Here is a 21,795-nt window from a genome sequence, read left to right as displayed (position 1 = left end):
GCTTGAGATTTTTTTTCTAATGTTGTTTTAGAGGCTGAGTCAAAAAACATAACAGTCCCTTCTCTCATCTCAGGGTTTTGGTGCACATGTAATTGTCTGAGACCTTGGAGGCCTGTTTCTTTGACATTATGCAACAATTACTTTGTAGGACTTTCTCCTTAGTTCAGCTTGTTGTCCCATGACCAGAAATTTTGGGCTCGCGGACACATAGAAGGGTGAGGAAAATGGAATTTATTGGGCGAAAAGAAAAAAGGAAAAATAACTCTCAGCAAAGTGAGAGAGAGTTTTGCCATTAGGTTTCCCACCTCACAGATTTAATACCAGGTCACCACACAGGAACAGGAGAGACCAGGCTGCTCCCACGAACAGCGTGAACTTCCCGAGGCTCCACCCTATACTCCCAGTTTGCAGGTGGGTATTATTCAGAAAGAATCAATCAGGAAAGGGCAGGCTTCATCTGGGACCAGCAGTCCGGTTTTTCAGCCTTCAGGCTGTTTTAGGCTTGAAGATGGGGTTTCGCCAGAGACCCATGGCTGTCTCCTGTCTCTATCATTACATTATGCACTGAAGATGTGATGACTCATGCCTCCTGATATATCATCTTTATTATCTATGTAGCTCCATTTATTCTAAGAAATGTGATTTTATGAATGTTGAAAGAAATGAAGGCAATATGGATGCTGGCTCATAGGAGATAAAATACAAAAGTGCCGACAATCTAGAACTTAAGATGATTCTGAGACAAGTGTAAACTGTAAGAAGACATGTAGAGAAATAACTAAAGTTGTTAGTGGTGGCAGAGATCCAAGTTACTCCAAGTTACCAAAGGCATATCTGTGCGGGTCTGCAGCAACTTCAGCCCTTGCCTCCTCAAAAGAAAGAATTTCACTGAAGGGCATAAAGCAGAAAAGAGACCGAGGCAAGTTCCAGAGCAGGGGTGGAAGTTTATTTAAAAGGCTTATGTGTCTGGAGCTGGTTCCTTCCAGTGTCCCTTGGTCCATTTTACAGAGTGCTGATTGGTCCATTTTACAGAGTGCTGATTGGTGCATTTACAATCCTTTAGCTAGACACAGAGTGCTGATTGGTGTGTTTTCACAGAGTGTTGATTGGTGCGTTTACAGTCCTTTAGCTAGACACAGAGTGCTGATTGGTGCATTTTTACAGAGTGCTGATTAGTGCATTTACAATCCTTTAGCTAGACACAGAGCACTGACTGGTGTATTTACAATCCTCTAGCTAGACAGAAAAGTTCTCCAAGTCCCCACCCAATCCAGAAAGTCCAGCTGGCTTCACCTCTCAATCCCCTCCTCCTGCTGGGAATTGGGTGATGTCTACTTTAGCTACTTCCTGCTGGATGGGGTGAAGAAGGGGCCCTGCAGTGGTAGTGTTCTAAGGCCAGTCAAAGGGCCAGTGGGTCGATCCAGGGGTCCTCAGTAGAAGTTGTGAGTTGAGCTCATTTGGGGCTCCATTTGTAAGACCATCTGTAGCTTGATGGCATCAATCATGGAGGAAACAAATTTGACAGGGAGGTTAAAAATAAAGGGCTCAAAGGCGAGTAATAGCAAGATGGCTGTCACGGGACCCAGAAAGGGGAGAAGCCATGTCGCTCAACTCCAGAGGTTGGTATGAGAGTTTGAAAGGCGTTGTCTGATTTCAGAAGACTTTTCCTGTAAACACCAGGCAGCATCTTGTACTATCCCTGACTGGTTAGTGTAAAAACAACACTCTTCCCCTAAAAAGGTGTAGAGTACTCCTTTCTCAGCAGTGAGGAGGTGTAGGCCTCGGCAGTTTTGGAGAGTCACTGCTGCCAAGGAGTCTATTTGGGATTGTAGAGTAAGGATAGATTTTGTTATTTCTTGCAAACTGTCTGAGAAATCCTTTGAGAGTGTGTGGCAATAGGATAATGAAGCAGATAAACTGTCTATTCCAGTTCCTGTAGCAGTAGCCATTCCTAACCCTATAAGTAGGGATAATAGTTGTATGGCTCTGCGCTGATGGACTTGAACTTTGAGGGGCACTGATAGGGTCTGATTTCCTGGGACAATGTTAATGTTGAGACTTAGGAAGACTCCTAGAATTGGGGTGTTGCAGGGACTGCTGCATTTTCTCACTAAGCCTTGAGCTTTTAAATGTCTAACAATATCCTGTAATCCTTTATGAGCTTCAGGCCTTAAGGGATATTGCCTTTGATAAGGAAAAGTGGTGGGGCCTTTAGCCTGATTTGGACTGAGCAAGCATTTTCTGCCCTTCTGAATTGTCCCTCCAATGCCCAGACTTCAGGGTTGATTCCCTCCTGAAGCAGAGGACAACAAATGGGTAACTTGTTACCCATATTCACGTATGGGTACCCATATTCATGTATGGGTGCCCATATTTATGGCTCCAACTTTGGCTAATATGTGCCTCCCTAATAAGGCTGTGGGATTTTCAGGCACAACAAGAAAGGCATTTGAAAAGAGCAAAGTCTCCCAATTACAACTGAGGAGGTGGGAGAAATACCTGGTTACAGGCGGTCCCAGGACTCCTCGGATGGTAATGGACCTTGAGGACAGCTGTCTGGGCCAGGAGATTAACACTGAGAAGACTGTGCCAGTGTCCAGGAGGAAGTCAATTTCCTGACCCTCAATGGTTAAACGTACCCGGGGCTCAGTGAGGGTGATGACATGAGTTGGCACTTGCCCCGGGCACCCTCAATCCTGTTGTTGGATCATCTAGTTGGGGGCTTCTGGCCCAGAGAACCTTTGTCCCCTGGGGTAGTGCACCTTCCAGTGATTGCCTCGGCATAATGGACATGGGCAAGGGGGCAGCTTGTTTCTCGTTGGGCAATCTTTCTTAAAGTGTCCTTACAAACCACACTGATAACAAGCCCCACCAGGTGATTGGCCTGCTCCATTTTCTGTCCTCTCTGAACCACCAAGGTTTGTTTGTCTGAGGGCCATGACTAAGGCTGCGGCCTTTCTCTGATCTTGCTTTTCCTTGCAGGCCTGTTCCCCCTTGGTCATTACTATGGAACACCAAGGTTGCCAGGTTTAATAATGCCTCCAGATTTTGTTCAGGGCCCAGTGCTTGCTTTTGGAGCTTTCTCCTGATATCTGTGGCTGACTGGGTAATAAACTTATCTTTTAGGCTCAGTTGACCCTCAAGAGAGTCAGGTTCCAGGTAAACCAACACTCCCAACTCCGAAGAGTCAGGGATTGTTAGAGAGCCCTTTCCCAGAAAGAGCTCTCACAGCCGTGTCTTTAGTCCAGTGGCCGCACTAGTCACTTTTAACTGGCCAACGGGTGCCTGGTATTTAGCTCCCGAATTCTAAGGAAAAATAGGACAGAGTGACAAGCAAAAGGGGCTTGATGGTACTCATCACTTGGCCATAGTCCCTTCGTGGTTGCCAAGGGGTGTCCAGAATTGGTTCTTTCCGTTGGGTTCTTGGTCTTGTTGACTTCAAGAATGAAGCCACAGACCTTCGTGGTGAGTGTTACAGCTCTTAAAGGTGGTGCAGACCCAAAGAGTGAGCAGCAACAAGATTTATTGTGAAGAGTGAAAGCACAAAACTTCCACAGCGTGGAAGGGGACCTAAGCTGGTTGCCACTGCTGGCTGGTGTGGCCAGCTTTTATTCCTTTATTTGTCCCCACACACATCCTGCTGATTGGTCCACTTTACAGAGTGCTGATTGGGGCATTTACAATCCTTTAGTTAGATACAGAATGCTGATTGATGCGTATTTACAGAGTGCTGATTGGTACATTTATAATCCTTGAGCTAGACACAGCGCTGATTGGTCATTTTTACAGAGTGCTGATTGATGCATTACAATCCTTTAGCTAGACACAGAGCATTGATTGGTGCATTTTTACAGAGTGCTGACTGGTGAATTTACAATCCTTTAGCTAGACACAGAGGGCTGATTCGTGCATTTTTACAGAGTGCTGACTGGTGAATTTACAATCCTTTAGCTAGACACAGAGGGCTGATTCGTGCATTTTTACAGAGTACTGATTGGTGCATTTACAATCCTTTAGCTAGACACAGAGAGCTGATAGGTGCATTTACAATCCTCTAGCTAGATAGAAAAGCTCTCCAAGTCCCCACCCAACTCAAGAAGTCCAGTTGGCTTCACCTCTCACTTAGAACAGGAAAGGAAGGAAAGAACCCTTGGGTGAGATCCAAGTGGGCACCTGAAGGTCAAAGAGAGAAAAAAGCACCTGTAACCTTGACCCTGGGACTTTATATGCTCACCTCTTTTCCATGATTCTTCCCTTATTGTGGGTTTTGTGTATGTGCAGTGCCCTCCTTACCCTTGGGAACTGAGCATGTGCAGTGTGTTTAGGAAGTTGCAGGCATGCCCATCTGAGGCTTTCTTCCCTTTTTCTGGTGGCATATACCTGGAAGATCGTACTGAGAGGTGGAGCCAGCAGGACTTCCTGGGACTTGGAGAACTTTTCCGTCTAGCTAGAGGATTGTAGATGCACCAATCAGTGCTCTGTGCCTAGCTAAAGGATTGTAAATGCACCAATCAGCACTCTGTGTCTAGCTAAAGGATTGTAAATGCACCAATTAGCACTCTGTAAAATGGACCAATCAGCACTCTGTAAAATGGACCAATCAGCAGGATGTGGGCAGGGACAAATAAAAGAATAAAAGCTGGCCACTCCAGTCAGCAGTGGCAATCCGCTTGGGTCCCCTTCCACATTGTGGAAGCTTTGTTCTTTCACTCTTCACAATAAATCTTGCTGCTGCTCACTCTTAGGATCTGCACAACCCTTAAGAGCTGTAACACTGACCACGAAGGTCCGTGGCTTCATTCTTGAAGTCAGCAAGACCAAGAACCCACCAAAAGGAACCAACTCAGGACACAGTACTTTGCGATTTTTGTCTCTTAATGTGCATGCCCAGGAAATTGCTTCTCCCTGGGGCCTGCCTTTAATTAACACTTTAATGTTGGCAGGTGTGGACCAATCAGGAAATGGCCTCTCCCTGGCACCGGCTGCCAATTTATCACCTTTAGAGAGACAATGCAATAATTGCCAAATCTCACCCGAACTTTCTAGTGGGTCAGGGAGAGCTGTCTCCTGCCCCACTCATGCTTAACCTGTAACAAAGTGACAAGAACAGACTGGAGAAAAAGTAGGTTGGAGAAACTGGGCTCAAGAGCAGCTCATGTAACCCGAGCTAGGTCAATGCTCAGGCTAAAATTTTATTCAGGGGATTTGGAGAAGAGCAGTCCAACTGGTAGACAGGGCAATTTCTGTTACTAGTGGTCTGTGAATCTTAGGCTTATGCCTGGAGCCCAGTATTTTTTCATAGTTACCAGGGGCCTAACAGTTGTCCTGGCTGGCTTGATGGTGAGAGTTGAAACTTAGAAAATCAGCTTGTTAATAGCCCTGTAAGACTTGGCTCTGGACTTATCTAGGTAATATCATTTGTTATACTGGGTATGGTTGGGAACCTGAGATTTTTCACAGTGTGTCTGTCCATGCATCCTCCATGGTGGGGAGTAAAGGTCAATTCTGAAAAGGAGTACTGATATCTAAAAGGAGTCTTGATCCTCTGAGGAACGGTGATGAGAAAATGATAAAAATGGGGAATATCTTGTTCCTTGATTATTCTTGGCATTTTTGCCCAAGAAAGTGTTTAAAAAAAAAAAAAAAAAAAACAAGGATCAGACATTCTTATAGTTAACATCTCCAACACTCTGCTCTTTAAAACTGTAAGTATCTTAAGTTTTGTGAAGGGAATGAAAAATGATTAAAAGAAATTTACACTTCAGAGAACAGTTTCCTGAAGTAATCAAAAGTGCACCCTTAAGAAAATAATTCTCGGCCGGGCGCGGTGGCTCAAGCCTGTAATCCCAGCACTTTGGGAGGCCGAGACGGGCGGATCACGAGGTCAGGAGATCGAGACCATCCTGGCTAACACGGTGAAACCCCGTCTCTACTAAAAAATACAAAAAACTAGCCGGGCGAGGTGGCGGGCCCCTGTAGTCCCAGCTACTCGGAGGCTGAGGCAGGAGAATGGCATAAACCCGGGAAGTGGAGCTTGCAGTGAGCTGAGATCCGGCCACTGCACTCCAGCCCGGGCGACAAAGCAAGACTCCGTCTCGGGGAAAAAAAGAAAAAAAAGAAAAAGAAAATAATTCTCTTTCCCTGCTTGTATTAGCTGCTAGTAGCAAACAGTACACCATTTGGTATCAACTGATGCTTTTAATGAACCTCAGAGAGAGAAGGAAGTACAGCTAATTACTGTAAACAAGCCTGAGGGGACACAGAGTCTGTGTTGTTATGGTGGCAAAGAAATATTAGACTACTCAGCTGAACATCCGCATTTATCAGCTTATTTTGTGTGTGCTCAAATTCATATTCTAGAGGTTTTACTTAATACTGCCAACTTGTAATGTAGTCATATTTATATTATTAAAATTGTTCATAAGGGTAGGCAGTAGATGTAGTAGTTAAAATCATAAGCTTAAAAAATATATAAAAAATAAAAAACGGGTCTTGCTTTGTCACCAAGGCATGATTGCAGTGATGCAATCATGAATCATGGTTCACTGCAGCCTCAAACTCCTGGGCTCAAGCGATCCTCCTGCCTCAGCACCCCAAAATGCTGGGATTACAGCTGGGATTACCAAACCCAGGAAAATCTTAAACTTTAAAGTCCAGGGAGCAAATACGGTATCTGCTACTTCCTGGTTGTATGACCCTAGGGGTTTCTGAATTTCTCTGAGCCTCTATCTCCATGTAGTACGCATTTCACAGGGTTATCATGAGAGCTGAATAAGGTAACCAATGTAAAATGATTAACAGAGTGCTTGGTTCATAATGTGTCCCTACACAACAGGTGCTATGATGCTGCTTATTTCATTATTCTCATAATTAAGTGATAGAATCAAATTTTAAAATACCATTTCTTAAAGTCCCCCAAAGAGCACCATGACGTCCAAGTACTCTGACACTTCAGCAGGTTTGAAAATGACTTCTCAAATATAGTCCAGTCTGTGCCTAAGTCCAAGACATTACACCTTAAAAGAAAATTGGACGAGAAAAGGACCTTTGCATAAGCAAAAAACATGAAGAGGAGCCTCCAGGGAGGAAAACCTTGCAAGGAAAGATACTGCTGAAGGAAAAATCCACATCCAAATGTCAGAGGGCTACAAAGTACAGAATCTTCAGGAAGAGTAAATATCACCGCCTTATACCTGGGATTCCATGACCATGCTAACCTTGCAGAAAAGAGAAAATCACAAGTCAGTGTTTTTCTGGGTCCACTCCCTTGCGCTCTCTAGGAGTTTCACTCCCCATTCCCTACCCACACATTCCCCCAATCTCCTAGATTCCTCTTCTCCTGGGAAAAAAAAAAAAAAAAAACTTCTGGAAAATCAAGAAGGTATTTCGCAAGTTCTCTGGGGTCTGGCGCTCACGTCTCCCATTTCTCTTCTTTTTATTCTCGAACTTCCCTAGGGGTGCATATTGTCATGGTCCACAGCCATCAAAACCAAGACCACTGTGGTGCCTGCCAGAGGTACAACTGGTGGCCTGTAGTATCCACGCATAGGTTGTCAGTGCCCAATAAGGAAGGTGCTGTCTTTCTTTCTTTCTTTTTTAACTTTTATTTTAAGTTCAGGGTATCTGTGCATGTTTGTTATATAGGTAAATTTGTGTCATGGGAGTTTGTTGTACAGATTATTTCATCACCCAGGTATTAAGTCTAGTACCCATTAGTTATTTTTCCTGATCTTCTCCCTCCTCTCACCCTCTAGCCTTCAAAAGTCTGCAGTGTGTATTGTTCCCCTCTATGTGTTCATGTGTTCTCATCATTTAGCTCCCACTTATAAGTGAGAACACGTGGTATTTGGTTTTCTGTTGGTGTTATCTTTCAATAGTGGAGATAGTAAGGCAGGAAAACAGGGTCTGGAGGCAGGAAACATAAGGCCGATTCACACTTCAGCTATGACAGGAAATGTCCTCTCCATAATAAATGACAACTCTACTTCATCCTCTTCATTTACATAGGGTGTACACCAAGTAGAGGATATTTAAACTCAAAAAAACTGTGTAACAGTGCCCTTGAGCCCCTATGCTCAGGCCTGCTCCCACACTGTGGAGTGTACTTTCATTTTCAGTAAATCCCTTGATTCCTTCCTTGCTTTGTTTGTGCGTTTTGTCCAATTCTTTATTCAAGACGCCAAGAACCTGGACACCCTCCACCAGTGATAATAGCAGTGGTAGAGTCTCCCAAGGTGCTGCCAAAGGTGTTGGCACTAACGTTGCTGAAATGTTAGAATGAAGTTTTTTGTTGTTGTTTTTGTTTTGTTTTGTTTTGTTTTTTGAGATGGAGTCTCGTTTTGTCATCCAGGCTGCAGTGCAGTGGGGTGATCTTGGCTCCCTGCAACCTCTGCCTCCCAGGTTCAAGCGATTCTCCTGCCTCAGCCTCCTGAGTAGCTGGGATTACAGGCGCCTGCCACCATGCCCGGCTAATTTTTGTATTTTTAGTAAAGACAGAGTTTCACCATGTTGGCCAGGCTGGTCTCGAACTCCTGACCTTGTGATCCGGCCACCTCGGCCTCCCAAAGTGCTGGAATTAAGGCGTGAGCCATTGCGTCCAGCTAGAATGAAGTTCTTTTCATCTTCACTTGTTTTATTAGTGATTCTTTGCTGTAAGATTCAGGCGTGGGTTCTGGGGGGGCTGGGCCAGATGATATCTGTGACACGCACTCTGGTAGGTTCATAATGTAGCCAAGCTCCTTACACAGGCTCAACTGCCTTTGAGTCAAATTATATGACACTCTTAACTTTAAACAATTTATTTCCCAGGAGGCTTCTTGGTATTTGTCCCTTATCAAACATCCTGATTGGCCCAGACATTTGTGCCTGATTTTTAGAGTAAACATGACTTAATTTCATGATGGGGTTCTCTGTTTTGCTAGGATGGTAAGAAGAAAGGAAAAGGGACAGGAAATTGAAGTTTACTGGACAGTTCAGTTTGTTAGGCATTTGCTGAATACCCACTGTGTGCTTCACAACAATCTTGCAAAGCTGCCATTATTATAGTCGTTTTGCTGGTAAAGAAACTGATGCTCAGTTGGTTAAAGTAATGAGATCAACATCACACAGACAGTAAATGACACAGTTAAAATTTGAAACCAGGTTTTCCCACTTCAATTGTCTCTACCTGTGGTAATATTCTGTGCTTTTATCACAAGAAATAGTTATATTTGTCGCTAGGGCATTAGGGTTAAATGTAAATGTAAAAGATTCTTCAGCTGGGATTGGTATGCATTTGTGTGTTTATTTTTCTGGGGAGAAGACCCATAGCTTTTATCATATCAAAAAATAATTAGGGCTGGGCACGATGGCTCACATCTGTAATCCCAGCACTTTGGGAGGCCGAGGTGGGCAGATGACCTGAGGTCAGGAGCTTGAGACCAACCTGGCCAACATGGCGAAACCCCATGTCTACTAAAAAAATACAAAAATTCGCCAAATTAGCCAGGCATGGTGGTGGGCACCTGTAATCCCAGCTACTCAGGAGGCTGAGGCAGGAGAATTGCTTGAACCTGGGAGGTGGAGTTTGCAGTGAGCCGAGATGGTGCCACTGCACTCCAGCCTGGGTGACAAAACAAGACTCCGTCTCAAAAAAAAAAAAAAAAAAAAAAAAAAATTTAGGAATCACTGATATACGTACTGTCAGATGGACTTAGATTTACATTCCACCTCAGACATTGACCACCTGTGTGATTTTGGCCAGTTAGTTCAACTCTTGGAACCTCATTTTTCTCATTAGTAACATGGTGTACATGAGAAAAAACTCTTAGAATGTCATTCCCTAATTGTGTGAACCTACTTGTTATTTTAGATCTCTCAGAGGTTTTTCCAAGCTTTTGTTCTCTCTCTAGCCCCTTAAATAAGTTTATCAGGTATTTGTGACTACTACTTATATTCTCAGACTGCATTTGTGCCTGGACCTTCTCGTCAGCAGGTGGATGGTTGAACAAACTGTGGTACATTCATACAAGGAAATACTATCTAGCGATAAAAAGGAACTGTTTATCCATATGAGTTTGCACATAGATCTCAAGAGCCTTAGGCTGAGTGAAAAAAAAAAAAAAAGTCAGACTCAAAAAGCTACATAATGGCCAGGTGCAGTGGCTCACGCCTATAATCCCAGCACTTTGGGAGGCAGAGGTAGGCCCATCCCTTGAGCCCAGGAATTCAAGGCCCCCCTGAACAACAAGATAAAACCCCATTTCTACGGAAAATATAAAAATTAGCTGGGTGTGGTGGTGAATGCCTATAGTTCCAGCTACTCAGGAGGCAGAGGTGGGAGGATCACCCAAGCCCAGGAGGTCAAGACTGGTGAGCTAAGCTGTGATCATGCCACTGCAGTCCAGCCTGGGTGACAGAGTGAGACCTTATCTCAAAAAAAAAAAAAAAAAAAAAAAAAAAAAAAAGCTAAAGACTATATGATTCTATTTACATGACATTCTGGAAAAAACAAAACTACAGGGATAGAAATAAATATTACCAAAGGCTGGAATAGAGACATTGATACAAAATGTGTGAAATGCAGAATTTTTGACCCTATGACCTTTACTACTGTTGTTATGCCCATGAATGCATTATGTTATATGGCAAAATAGACTTTGCACGTAATTCAAGTTACTAATCAGTTGACCTTAAAATAGTGATATTATCCTGGATTATTCAGGTGGGCCCAGTGAAATCACATGACCTTTTAAAAGCAGAAGAAGTCAGAGAGGTTTGAAGTACAAGAAGGATTCAACTCACTGCTGATTTGAAGGTAGAGAAGGTCAAGTGTCCAGAAAATGGGGACCTCAGTCCTAGAGCTGCAGGGAACAGAATCCGGCCAACAGCCTGAACGAGCTTCTAAGCAGATTTTACTCAGAGCCTCTAGAAAGGAGCTCAGCCTATGCAACACTTTGATTTCAGTTTTGTGAGATCCTTAGCAGAGAGCCCCGCCATACCGTCCTAAATTCTGCCATACGGGAGTGTGCTACAGTAAAATGGGTGCTGCTATCAACCACTAAGTTTGTGGTAAGTTATTATTCCAGTAATAGAAAACTAACACAAAAGGGCATGAAGGAATTTTTTTGATAGTAGAAATACTCTGTATCTTTATTGTGGAGTTGGTTATACAACTGAATAAGTTTGTTAAAATTCATTGACCTGTACATTTTAAAAGATTAAAGTTTACTTTATGCAAATCATACCTCAATAACCCTACAAAAGGTAAAACTCATCAAATTGTACTTTAAATGGGTAAATCTTATTGTTTGTAAACTATACTACAAATAAAATGGGTTTAAAAAGAAACAACAGGCCAGTACAGTGGTTCATGCTTGTAACCTCAGCAATTTGGGAGGCCTGGGTGGGAGAATAACATTCTTTTCTTTTTTTTTTTTTCTTTGAGATGGAGTCTCACTCTGTTACCCAGGATGGAGTCCTGTGATGCAATCTTGGCTCACTGCAACCTCTGCCTCCTGGGTTCAAGCAATTCTCAAGCCTTAGCCTCCCAAGTAGCTGGGATTACATGTGTACACCACCACACTGGCTAATTTTTGTATTTTTAGTAGAGATGGGATTTCACCATCGTGGCCAGGCTAATCTCGAACTCCTGACCTCAGGTGACTCACCCACCAAGGCTTCCCAAAGTGCTGGGATTGCAGGTGTGAGCCACCAAGCCTGGCCTGTCAGAGGATTACTTAAAGCCAGGAATTGACAGGACTGAGCAACAAAGTGAGACCCCCATATCTACTAAAAAAAAATAAAAAAAATTAGCTGGGCATCGCGGTGCCTGTTGTCCCAGCTACTTAGGAGGCTGAGGCAGGAGGATCACTTGAGCCCAGGAGTTCGAGGCTGCAGTGAGCCATGATTCTGTCACTGAACTCCAGCCTGGGCACCAGACTGAGACCCTGTACATACATACATACATACATAAAAATTAAAAGAAACAACAAAATTCTAGTTCAAGAGTGATCTATTAGAGTTTTCCCTTGCTCCCATTTTCCCCCAGTAGAGATAATCAACCATGCCTTTTTTCCTACTACGACTGTACTTTATTATTTACTTCTATTTTTCTCCCAAGACTATATTGTTATTTTGAATTATATGTGTATTGCTAGTAGACTCCCTGAGCAGAGGGACCATGTTTTCATCTCTGGATCATGAGTGCCTAAAATACAGTAGGTGCTGTATCATTTTTTATTTGATTTGCATGATTGCACATGAATATATCTAAAACTTTCTAAATGTTTCTTTCAAAATTTTTCTGCCTGGATCTCTTCCTAGTGGTAATAAATTGCATATATTTATTACTGCATAAAGCATTGCTATTTTTAAATTCAAAACCACTTCCTTAAACGTCAAGGGAATCACACCCAATTTTTGGTATTCTTGAATACAGTGAAATTGCTCATGTGTACATCACCTCTTACACTTCATTTGTAGATTTTTACAGCATATCCCTTTTAGATCATTTTTTCTAAAAAGGAATCCAACTTAAAATTCTATTTCAACAATACAGATGGTCCCTGACTTATGATTGTTTGACATAGGATTTTTCAATTGTACGATGGTGCGAAAGAGATACACAGGCCGTAGAAACTGTACTTCGAGTACCCATACAACCATTTTATCTTTCATTTTCAGTACAATATTCAATAAATTACATGAGATATTAAACCGTTTATGATAAAATAGGGCTTGTGTTACATCACCCCAACTATATGCTGATGTAGGTGTTCTGGGCACATTTAAGGTTGGCTAGGCCAAGCTAGGATATTCAGTAAGTTAGGTGTGTTAAATGAATTTTCAACTCACAGTATTTCTAACTTATGACAGGTTTATCAGGATGTAACCCCCTCAAAAGTCGAGGAGCATCTGTATATATGTCCATTTATATCATAAATATTTACACTTTTATTTGTCAATTATACCTTAATAAAGCTGGGGAAAAATATATATGTCCATCATAGGTAGGATTGCCCAGTAAAATACATTATGCCCCATTAAATTTGAATTTCAGAAAAACAAACAATTTTTAGAATAAGTGTGTTCTGTGCAATATTTAACTGAGCATCCTTTGTTGGGAGAGTGGCTGACTCTGGCAATCCTAGTCATATGGTACACATGACCAAGTTTAAGGTTAAATCAGGAAGAGATTGAAGCATCCTCCTTTAGACTGTGGTTAAGAGTGGTGAAAATAAGTTTTGATTAAACAGTAAAATGACACCAAGTAGAAACGGGTGTTATTTATTAAGCAAGATATTGTTTTGTGTAGCAGACGCCTCATGAAAACACTCTAGCTCAGCTAGATGCTTTTTGTTAGAGACCTGGAAAAGTAGGATTGTTGCCTTGTATTACAAGGGCATTTGAAAGTTGTGTTCTATAAATTATATAACTTGTCTGGGCCCACATTCTACCTCAACCTCTGCCTACTACAGGCTTCCTACCTCTTCAGGATGGGCGAGATGCCTCTAGTACTTAGATAGCAAATTCTTGTCACACCTAGTGCCATTCTCCCAACCAAGGCAAATCATCACAGCTTATAGTACACTTTATCTACTGAGCCTGAAAACAGCCTCAGAGTCTTTCTTAGCACTGTGTGTGTTTTTTAAAACAGCTATTATTAATTCATTAGAATTTGCACCAAAAAATAAATCTGTTTAGCATCACTAGTCACACAGCTGCCATGTTATTCACTGCACAAGGGCACCTGAATTAGAGAATAAAATGGGGCTGATACCCAGCTCATGCTCTGTACATCATGGTGTGGGGCTGCATTCCAAGAGTCTTTTTCTAAATCACATAAGGCACAGATTAGTAGCAGCTCTGTCTGTTCTAGGGGAATAATCAGGGGGTTACTTGGTATAATTGGTGAAATTAATAAGGGAGAGAATATTTCGAAGGAAGAGAGATGAGTTGAAGCATCTATAGTTGAAGAATGGCTTGAACCTTGGCTTCTGAGCATGCTCAACAGTACATGCCCTTCAGTTGGAGAAATTTGAATATAACATTAAACCAGCAGGGCATGGTGGCTCAAGTCTGTAATCCCAGCGCTTTGGGAGGCCAAAGCAGGTGGATTGCTTGAGCTCAGGAATTCTACGTCAGCCTGGACAACATGACGAAACCCCATCTCTACAAAAATAAAAATAAAAAATTACCCGGGCGTGGTGGTGCACGCCTGTCATCCCAGCTACCCCGGAGCCTAAGGTGGGAAGATCTCCTGAACCCGGGAAGTTGAAGCTGCAGTGAGTCATGACTGTGCCACTGCACTGCAGCCTGGGTGACAGAGTGAGACCTAATCTCCAAATATACATATATGTACATGTGTATGTATATGTGTGTGTGTGTGTGTGTGTATAAAACATTAGACCAAAAGCAGTTTCCTATTTAATGATTCATTTTTGTTGTTTGTTTAGCTGTGTTCTGTATTTAAAAAATACATACATGACATTCTGATTTTCCACAATAGAGAAATTAAATGATAAATGATTCATAGATCTACAGTTCCCCAGGTGATTCTGATGTACACAACTTAGTCGAGGCCCAGGTAGCCTAAAGAGTATGACAATTGGCCTGGAGGGAGAATCAAACCAGAACCATTATGAACATAAATAAGACAGTTAACCTGCCCCTTACCTGTAGGTAAGGGCATCCTGACATTCACCACTCTGTAATGAGAAGCTCCCGGTAAATGAGGATGTGTGGGACTGAAGAAATTGTCAGAAATTCAAGAAATTTAATTAGAGAAAATAGAATAGCCAAACTACAGCCCAAGGCTGAGGCCACTGGAGATAAAACTGTTCAGGACATATGCTCTGGCAAGGTACCAGTAACAAAATCTGGCAGCCACACAGCTCTCTGATGAGGCTTACCTTTAGCCAGTTTCAATATGAAGAGTTGTCCTTTATATATAGCTTATATCCTGCCTTGCTTTCTGTCCCCTTCAGCGTTTCAGTTGCTTGTCTCAGGATCTTCTCCAAATGTATTATTCCTGTCTTGTACATAGACCAGAACTATAAAAAAGAGCCCGGATGCAGACACCCCAAGGATTTACAAAAAAAAAAAAAAAAAAAAAAAAAAAAAAAAAGATGACTGCTTACTGGTTTTTCCTCCAATTTGTCTTAATGATGTTCAACGTTTTCCTGATTATTTTGACCGAAACAATACTTGGGCAGCTGTCCTCAGGGAATAGTCTATAAAGGACTCTTGGCACCCCTTCCAGGGATGACAAGTCAGAACTTGTCATTTTACCATATGCTTGAAGAAATCAAGAAGTAAGGAGATTTTAGGGGGAGAAATATAGATGTAATTTGAAAAGCCAATTCGAATAGAGATAAGTTGTTGAGATGGACTTCTATGGTAGAAAAAAAAAAAAAGAGTAGAGGCCAGGCGCAATGGCTCACACCTGTAATCCCAGCACTTTGGGAGGCTGATGCAGGGGGATTTCTTGAGCCCAGCAGTTCAAGACAAGCCTGGACAACATAGTAAAACCCCCTCTAAAACTAGCTGGGTATGGTGGCACTTGCCTGTAGTCCTACATATTTAGTAGGCTGAGGCAGGAGGATCGCTTGAGACAAAGAATTTGATGTTATGGTGAGCTATGATTGTGCCATTGCACTCCAGCCTGGGCAACAGAAAAAGACCCTGCTTCTGGAAAAAAAAAAAAAAAAAAAAAAAAAAAAGCAGTGGTATAACTACCTGGTGGGGAGTAATTCTGTCTAGCTAGAATGTAATGTGAATAAAGTCATGATGGATGCTGGGGTTATAAATGTGGGTTGGGACCAATGTACTCATGTACTTTCTCTTCAAAGATAATTTGTTAAAATGATAATTTAGGCCAATCTCAGGGCCAATTTTAAGAAGATTCTGCCATCAACAGTTAAAATATCTCAAAATGGGATAATAGAATCTATTCTATTTTCCTTACCAGAATACTGTGATTACCAGATGGCACAAGGGGTATGGAAGACCTTGGGTAATTGACAAGTTGTCAATTACAATTACAGAGTGGTCATATTGCCTACAAAATTCCCCATCAGCTCCTTCTACTCATCTCTAAGCTCTTATATTATATGTCCTACAGTGCTATGTTGACTGTAATCAAAATACTTCTTGGTTTAAAAACTTTCAAAGGTGGGGTTTTCTTTAAGTTTAAAATTCTTTTCTCTAAGGCTCCCACTTTTGTATCTACTTTCTACTTATCCCAAACTCTAGTATAGCATGAATTTCTGTTATGGAAATCAAGCAGGTTTTCTCCATTACGTTCTGTCCTTCTGTGTTTTCATAATCCTAATGTTTACTCTCCATTTAACCAGATTACTCAATGGATAATGAGACTCTCTGGAGTCTGTAGCTTCCAGAAGCCTCTCTGGAGTATTTGTCTTGCATTTATTCTGAAGAATGCTCTGCCAGAAATAAAAAGTTGACAGACAGCAGATTTTTAAGAGTATTAGAAGGCATAAAAGTATAATGGCTAAGAGAGGAGTTGGATTGCCTCAATCTATAATCCTGGCTTTATCTGTTTCCTCTCTATAATATAGGATCGTTTCAACTGTTGAGTTAGATAGCATATGGAAACTGCTTAGCACCAGGCATGATGTATACAGAGTGCTTAATTAGTGTTACCTATTATCATCATTGTCATCACTATATAAATAATAAAGTTGACTGTTTTGATTTGTAAGTATTCTATATGAATATGTATGCAAAAGCATTTCAATCTAATAAGCAACCACAAGGCTAATCTCCATTACTTATGTGTAGTCAAAGTACATAGATTCATGGCTTATGCCTCAGATAATTGAAAATCCACTTTTTTCATTTAGGTGGCTGTTTGGAGAAAATACATCACAACTGCATAATGCTTTATGATTTAAAAGAACCTCTTAAGCATATTTGCACTTAAGCCTCATAATAAATGATTAGAAAGATGACTGGACTTTTCCAATACTACACAATAATGGTGCAATAAAACTGATATTAGAACCTAAGTCTTGATCCTTATATCATGAAAGACTTCTTTATTATTTGTTAAGATCCCCTGGACCATCTTGACATCACAAAACAAGTATATGTTAGAAAAGTTTTTATTTTAAGAAAAATATCCAAAAGTTTGCAGCCAGACGCAGTGACTGACATCTATAATCCCAGCACTTTGGGACGTTGAGATGGGAGGATTGATTGAGCCTAAGAGTTCAAGACCGGCCTGGGCAACACAGTGGGACCCCATCACTATGAAACAAACAAACAAACAAACAAAAATGTTTTAATTAAATAAAATGCAAATAAATAAAAGTTTGTATGGCAAATTTATAAAGAAATTTATAAGACTTAAGGTGACCAATGGAATAGGCATAATAGAATGCCCATTCCCCTCAAAGCCCGAAGAAAATGTAAGACTTTCTTTGTGACTGCCCAGATTGTAAATTTCATCATGTTTCAGGCTCTCAGACCTCAGTGGTCAGAGATACTCAAGGGGAATTTTATTTAAGACCATTAAGTGTAAAAAGCAGCTACAGATGGAGTACTTCTATAATTTTACTTCATCCTTGGTGAAAGATATTTTCATTCCATGCTGGGAACTGTTCTTTTTCCATCACTCAGATTACTTTATGAGCTATTTGCTTTGCCAGTAACTACTTTTCTTCCTCTTTTAATGGAATGAAATGGGCAAGGTTAAGGCTCATTATCAAATTGGAATGCAGAAGCAACATTTACCATACTTCAAATTTGCCACTGTAGAAACTGTAAAAAATATATGTATATTCTTTGTATAACATTATATATGTTAGTAATATCAAAAAATAATAAAATAAAATTCCCAGAATTTTCTGCTTTCTCAAATAAATCCATTAAGTGTAAAGAAAGAACTCGTTTTTAAGATCTTCTGATTTAGACATTCAAAGCATTGAGAGGGTAGATTCCAGATTGATAACCATAAGGGTCTTTAAAGTGGTATTTTTAGGCAGGGTACGGTGGCTCATGCCTGTAATCCCAGCATGTTGGGAGGCCAAGGCGGGTGGATCTCCTAAGCTCAGGAGTTTGAGACCAGCCTGGGCAACGTGGAGAAACCCCGTTTCTACCAAAAATACAAAATGGGCAACATGGAGAAACTCCATTTCTACCAAAAATACAAAAAAAAAAAAAAAAAAAAAAAAAAAAAAAGCCTGCCATGGTCGCGTGCCTGTGGTCCCAGCTACTCAAGAGGCTGAGGTGGGACGATCGCTTGAGCAACAGGGAATATATATATATATTCTTTTTTACAGTTTCTGCATTGGCAAATTTGAAACACACAAACACACACACACATACACACACACACACACACACATAAGTTTGTTACCCACTGAAAAACTCTGAAGAGACCTTGATGCATTCAAAGCTATGAAATTTAGTGAAATATTTAAACTCACTAAAAACAAGCAATTGAAGTAAGATATTTCATGTGTCTTAAAATTTTAACTGTCCAAAAGATTTTGAATTCTCGGAATGTAGGGTTAGTCTCTCTATCTGTATATGAATATAAAATTAGTTACCAGTCATTACATAATAAATAAATTTTATTTTTATTTCAATCCTCCTTTTTCTGTAACAAACTAAATATCAACAAATTTTAGGCTGGGCACGGTGGCTCACGTCTGTAATTCCAGCACTTTGGGAGGCTGAGGCAGGTGGATCGCCTGAGGTCAAGAGTTCAAGACCAGCCTGGCCAACATGGTAAAACCCCATCTCTACTGAAAATATAAAAATTATCCAGGCGTGGTGGTGGGTACCTGTGGTCCCAGCTACTCAGGAGGCTGAGGTACAAGAATCACTTGAACCCAGGAGATGGAGGTTGTAGTGAGCCAAGGTCATGCCACTGCACCCCAGTCTGAGTGAGAGAAGGAGACTCTGTCTCAGAAAAAAGAAAAGAAAACAAAACAAAACAAAACAAAACAAATTTTATTTCTGGATATGAGTAGGTGAATAGATCACACTAACTGATAGAGAGAATGGGGGAAAAAGGAATGATAATTGTGTAGCACAGCACCTATTCTAAGGTTCACATTCTATATGGAACAGGGCATACTACATCACTTTTTGTTATTTTCAAAAAATATAAAGATACTCAAAGTTCAAGATTAATGATTTTACGCTATAACACCTCAACACACTAAAGAAACAATTATAGGGAAATACATATAACATTATTGGTAAGACACGCACACTGACAACTTGGCTATCTGCTAGATTGAGTATAAATGTGTGGTGTGGCCGGGCACGGTGGCTCAAGCCTGTAATCCCAGCACTTTGGGAGGCCGAGACGGGAGGATCACGAGGTCAGGAGATCGAGACCATCCTGGCTAACACTGTGAAACCCCGTCTCTACTAAAAAATACAAAAAAAACTAACCGGGCGAGGTGGCATGCGCCTGTAGTCCCAGCTACTGGGGAGGCTGAGGCAGGAGAATGGCGTAAACCCGGGAGGCGGAGCTTGCAGTGAGCTGAAATCTGGCCGCTGCACTCCAGCCTGGGCAACAGAGCCAGACTCTGTCTCAAAAAAAAAAAAAAAATGTGTGGTGTACGTGCCTTCAAAACAGGGCCTAGATTTTTAGCATAAGAATAAAACTGCAGATACTTTTTTAAAATGCTACTTTATTTGTTTATTTATTGAGATGGAATTTCACTCTGTCACCCAGGCTGGAGTGCAGTGGTGCAATCTCAACTCATTCTAACCTCTGCCTCCCCGGCTCAAGCAATCCTCCCACTTCAGCCTCTTGAGTAGCTGGGACCAGAGGTATGCAACCGTGCCAGGCTTTTTTTTTTTTTTTTTTTTTTTTTTTTTTTGTTGTTGTTGTATTTTTGGCAGAAATGAGGTTTCTCCATGTTGCCCAGGCTGGTCTCAAATTCCTGAGCTTAGGAGAGCCACCCGCCTTGGTCTCCCAACATGCTGGGATTATAGGCATGAGCCACCATGTCCTGCCTAAAAATGCCACTTTAAAGACCCTTATGGTTATCAGTCTGGAATCTACCCTTTCAATGCTTTGAATGTCTGAATCAGAAGATATTAAAAACTAGTTCTTTCTTTACACTTAATGGGTTTATTTGGGAAAGCAGAAAATTTTGGGGATTTTATTTTATTATTTTTTGATATTATTAACATACACTTTAGATAGATCTACAATGCCAATTTATAACTAAGGCAATTATCTGAGTAAGTCAGACCAAAATATCCACTCTTACCTCCTTTTATGAAGCATTTTGCTCTGTTCTTCAATGCTCACGTTGCAGCACTGAAGTGGTGTCTTAAGTGATAATAAAGTTGATGTTAAACTCTCTATATGTCTTAAATAATAAGTCTTAGAAGTGGAACAGGAGTGATCCTCTATTAACCACCTGCTTTCCTAAATGAGGAAACTCAAGCCCAGAGAGGTGAAGTGGCTTGCCCCATATCATGAAACTAAACGTTGGCACAGCTGGAGTACAACTAGGTCTCCAGCTTTATGGTCTAGTGTACTTCTAACTTCAAGAGACAGACTGAGACCGGGCATGATGGCTCATGCCTGTAATCCCAGCACTTTGGGAGGCCGATGTAAGAGAATCACTTGAGCCCAGGAGTTCGAGATCAGCCTGGGCAACGTGGCAACACCCTGTCTTTACCAAAAAAAAAAAAAAAAGAAAGAAAAAATAAGAGACCACCACAAGTTTTAATTGGTTGCGCCCAAAAGTATAAAATAAGTTTATCAGGCAGTACATCTCCATCCATACCAACCATATGGGAGCTCATTGTCAGCAAGGCTGCAAAAAAAAAAAAGTATATAAAGGTTTCTGTTTAATGGAACTTTCTTGCTTTTAAAATGATAACAGAAGTCGCTGGGCGTGGTGGCTCATGCCTGGAATCCAAGCACTTTCAGAGGCCAAGGTGGGCGGATCACTTGAAGTCAGGAGTTCGAGACCAGCCTGGACAACATGGTGAAACTCCAGCTCTACTAAAAATACAAAATTAGCTGGGTGTGGTGGTGTATACCTGTAGTCCCAGTTATTCAGGAGGCTGAGGCAAGAGAATCACTTGAACCCGGGAGGCAGAGGTTGCAATGAGCCAAGATAGCACCACTGCACTCCAGCCTGAGTGACAGACTTATTATATCTGATAGAATTTTTTGTAGATTCTTCTCTGTAGAAGATCATGTTATGTGTGATTAAGGAGAGCTTTAACTGCTTTCCTTCCAATTTGGATGCCTTTTATTTCTTGCCTTATTACACTGAGTAGAACTTCTAGTACAATGTTGAATAGAATTGGTGAAAGCAAATCTCATCTTATTCCTGATCTTAAGAGCAGCCTTTCACTTTTTTTCCCTTTATTGATACATAATATTTGACATATTTATGGGGAAATTATCAGTGCTTCTTACATGCATAAAATGTGTGATGATCAAGTCAGGGTATGTGAGGTATCCATCACTTTGAGTATTTATCATTTCTGTGCCTTGGTAACATTTCATGTCCTCTTTTCTATCGAAAAACATTCACTGTTTTAAACCATTAATGTGACATAGACTACAAAGTTTTCATGGACAACTTTGGCCAAATTGAGAAAGTTTTTTTCAATTTCTAGTATCTTGAGATACTAGACATGACATCTTTTTAAACTTTTGTAGGTTTTTGAAGGTTAAACAAAAGATAAAATAATCATCATAAACAGAAGGACATCAATGTTTTTCCATTAAAAAGATTCCTGAGAGGGCAGATGTTATATATGAAAGTTCCTAAATAGAGTTCTTTTTATGAGACAAGATCT

The 21,795-nt window shown here is 41.1% G+C and overlaps 1 long non-coding RNA gene across 1 annotated transcript in view; it reads right to left on the bottom strand.

The window, feature by feature from the left end:
- Positions 1 to 12,627: 12,627 nt before the first annotated feature.
- The window catches only part of LOC104656355, a 37,532-nt gene continuing 28,364 nt past the window's right edge, over positions 12,628 to 21,795 (bottom strand). Inside the window, exon 3 of the long non-coding RNA XR_747118.1 lies at positions 12,628 to 14,151. This is a non-coding gene — a long non-coding RNA (uncharacterized LOC104656355). The remainder of the gene's footprint in view (positions 14,152 to 21,795) is intronic.

Source organism: Rhinopithecus roxellana, chromosome 7, assembly GCF_007565055.1.
Source record: "Rhinopithecus roxellana isolate Shanxi Qingling chromosome 7, ASM756505v1, whole genome shotgun sequence".
Taxonomy (NCBI): Eukaryota; Metazoa; Chordata; class Mammalia; order Primates; family Cercopithecidae; genus Rhinopithecus; species Rhinopithecus roxellana.
The sequence above is the reverse complement of the archived record's forward strand: the minus strand, read 5'-3'. Positions and strand labels throughout refer to the sequence as shown.